Here is a 3230-nt window from a genome sequence, read left to right on the forward strand (position 1 = left end):
TAACGTCACCGAGTATGAAGCAGTAATACATTCCTCGCGACTGATAGTGGAGTTAGGATTATAAGAAGTAAGGCTCACCAATGACTAACAATTGACCATATGACAAATTACCTGGGAGTACCAAACTCACGACCCGATACTTCAGAAATATTTGAGGTTAGCAAGATTATACATCGATCAGATTCCTAACATTAAGTTCAGGCACATTTGCATAAAATATAATCGTCATGCCGATGCTTTGGCATATATCGCATCAATGACTATAAACCCGATTACTGAAGCTGTAAGAATCGGGAGAGTATTGGAACCTTCAGTACTCGGAAAGGGAGAAGTAGAGGTACAATCAGTCACCACTACGGTAGACAAATATGAAGAAGGAGATTGTAGAAAACCTATCCATGAATTTCTTGAATCGGGAGTATTACCACAAGGGCGACCTCGGATCAACAAAATCAAAAGTGTTAGATCATTTCTTGGTCGAACTCGCATGCGTTGCTATCTCAATCATGTTTGTCAATGTTAGTGATCAAAACTATAATTCTTGATTTCTAGTCTTCTATAGATAAGGTCTCGGACTAGGATAGAAAGTGCAGTTGAGCTCAAGAACTACATGGAAATCATCATACAAGACGAAGGACTACTCAAGGGACTGGTGGATCTTCATCGACTAAAAGGTATGTGGAGACTTGAATTTATATATCACTCAAAAGTCTATTTATCTCTTATCTTGATACAAAAGTCGTTTTGCTATATAGACTTAGATTATACACATTTGGTATTTCGAGCCGAGTATAACTCGCCTATCTATTTCTCGAAATATATGTTGGTAAAGCTTTCTCTTTAGCCAAGTTCATGTTTACTTAGTGACGAAAGTCATGATATGTTTCTATCACTTTGAAAATTGCTCTGACGAAAAATGGTTTATGAATAACAACTATATAATGTCCTCTGAGAATGTTTCAATGATTAAAATGAGAGTTTAGACTATATAACCATTTGGAGGATATAAGCATTGTTGTGGAAACACATATATGTATAAGTGCTTATTGCTTGAACCGAAGTTTGCGAACTTTGTTGATCAAGTGAACCGGAGTAGTGCGTGAGCTAAGTCCACGAACTCAGTCCGCGAACTGGCGAAGTTCTCAAACCCAAGAATTTCTGCTGCAGTTTGTGAACTCCATCCGGGAACTTAACTCCGTGAACCTAGTCCGCGAACTTGAGTAGGTTATGTCTAAAAACGATGTTTAGTGAACTTATCTTTATAAACTAAGGAATGCAAGTGCAAACCGTGGCAATATAGTTCATGAACCGATTCATGTGAATCAAATCTTTTTTGCTTCAATTGTGTCTTGTGTAGTACATAAGATTTCCTTACAATTGAACAACTCTCTAACTAGTTCATTTGAGTCATTGAACTAGTTATGGTCAAGAAGAATATGGTTGATATGAAAGTGATCCCATGGCTAACCATTTGGTTAACTATTGTTGAACCAACTAATGTACAAGTTTGGTTACATTTACACAAGCCCAGGAACGTGCATTTCATTTGTGTATAACAAGCTATGTTTTCGATCTTACGGTTGATAAATATTAGCTTGAATCTAACCAGGTTTTCATATAACGGTGAATATTGAATGTTGTTTTACTAAGCTAACATTGATTGCAAACCCTGATTTGAAATACTATATAAGGGAGAACTCTAGCAACTGGGAAACCTAATCCCCACACATTCTGTGTGATACTAGTTGTGCTAAGCTAGAGTCGATTATCCTTTAACCTCTGGTTTTCTTTTCTCAAACCGGGTTAACGACTTAAAGCCTTCATTGGGATTGTGAAGCCAGACTGATACTACTTTTCTTGTAGTTGTGTGATCTGATCTTGATGTTTCTATCGTATGAGTATAATTGTAATAATTGGCTTGAGATTTATATCTCCGATAGGCAAGATAAAAAGTAATCACAAACATCTTCGTCTCATCGTTTGTGATTCCACAATATCTTTTTTCGCTGCGTCGATTAAGACTATTGTGAGGTGATTGATAATACTAGGCTGTTCTTCGGAAATATAAGTCTGGATTATCAATTGGTTCCTGTTCACCTTGATTTATCAAAAGACGGAATAAAACTCATAGGTATATTCGTGGGAGACGGATTTATCTATTATCATAGACTTTTCTGTGTGATACAGATTTGTTTATTAAAGTCTTCGACTTTGGGTCATAACAACTCTTAGTTGTGGGTGAGATCAGCTAAGGGAATCAAGTACGTAGTATCCTGATGGGATCAGAGACGTAGGATCATAATTACCTTGGATCAGTGTGAGATTGATTGGGGTTCAACTACAGTCCAGACCGAAGTTAGTTTGAAGTAAGATAGTGTCTGTAGCGGCTTAATACAGATGTATGTTCAATCTGGACTAGGTCCCGGGGTTATTCTGCATTTGCGGTTTCCTCATTAACAAAATTCTGGTGTCTGTGTTATTTCTATTCCATGTTATATTTGTTTATATAATTGAAATAATACAGGTTGTGAGTTGTTCAATAAATTAGAATATCCGACCTCTTGGTTGTTTATTTAAATTTATTGACACTTGGATCTTGGTATTTGGTACCATCCAAGTTATCTCTCTTTGATAAAGACTCGCAGATTTCTATTTTCTTGAGTATAGATCAAATCGAGAGATTGAGATATTAACTCTTTGATATACTTTTATCTAGATGGACTCTAACTGTCTAGTTGATTCTCTAGAAAGTATATTGGAGTTTGTCCATACAGATTGCTAAGTGAAATATTGGGTGTGGTTGTTAGACCCCCGCCTTTTCAATTGGTATCAGATCAGGCAAACACGTTAAAAGACCTTATAAGTCTGTGTTTGTAGCGATCTGATTATGGAGAGTCTATCTCTAATAGCATACCAGTTCAGAAATTACCAGATGATTCTAAAAACTTGGATTTACCTGAGAGAACTTTTCATCTAAGTCAATATCTAAACATTATCTTGATATAAAAACTGTTGATTGGGAAACTGTCCTAGAAGAACAGTTCGATGAACTTTCTGATGAAGGTGATTTGGATATTGATAGAGATGTTGATGAGGAAGTCTCAGAGTATGTTAGGTTTTTGGATTCGTGGAATATGAAGAAGATTACAACTTCTCATGTCTCACCTCTTCTGACTCCTCTTTGTCGAGAAAACAAGAAATTGAGAAGACGCTACGCAGATGTTTATTTT

The sequence above is a fragment of the Papaver somniferum genome, chromosome 2, assembly GCF_003573695.1.
Source record: "Papaver somniferum cultivar HN1 chromosome 2, ASM357369v1, whole genome shotgun sequence".
Classification (NCBI taxonomy): domain Eukaryota; kingdom Viridiplantae; phylum Streptophyta; class Magnoliopsida; order Ranunculales; family Papaveraceae; genus Papaver; species Papaver somniferum.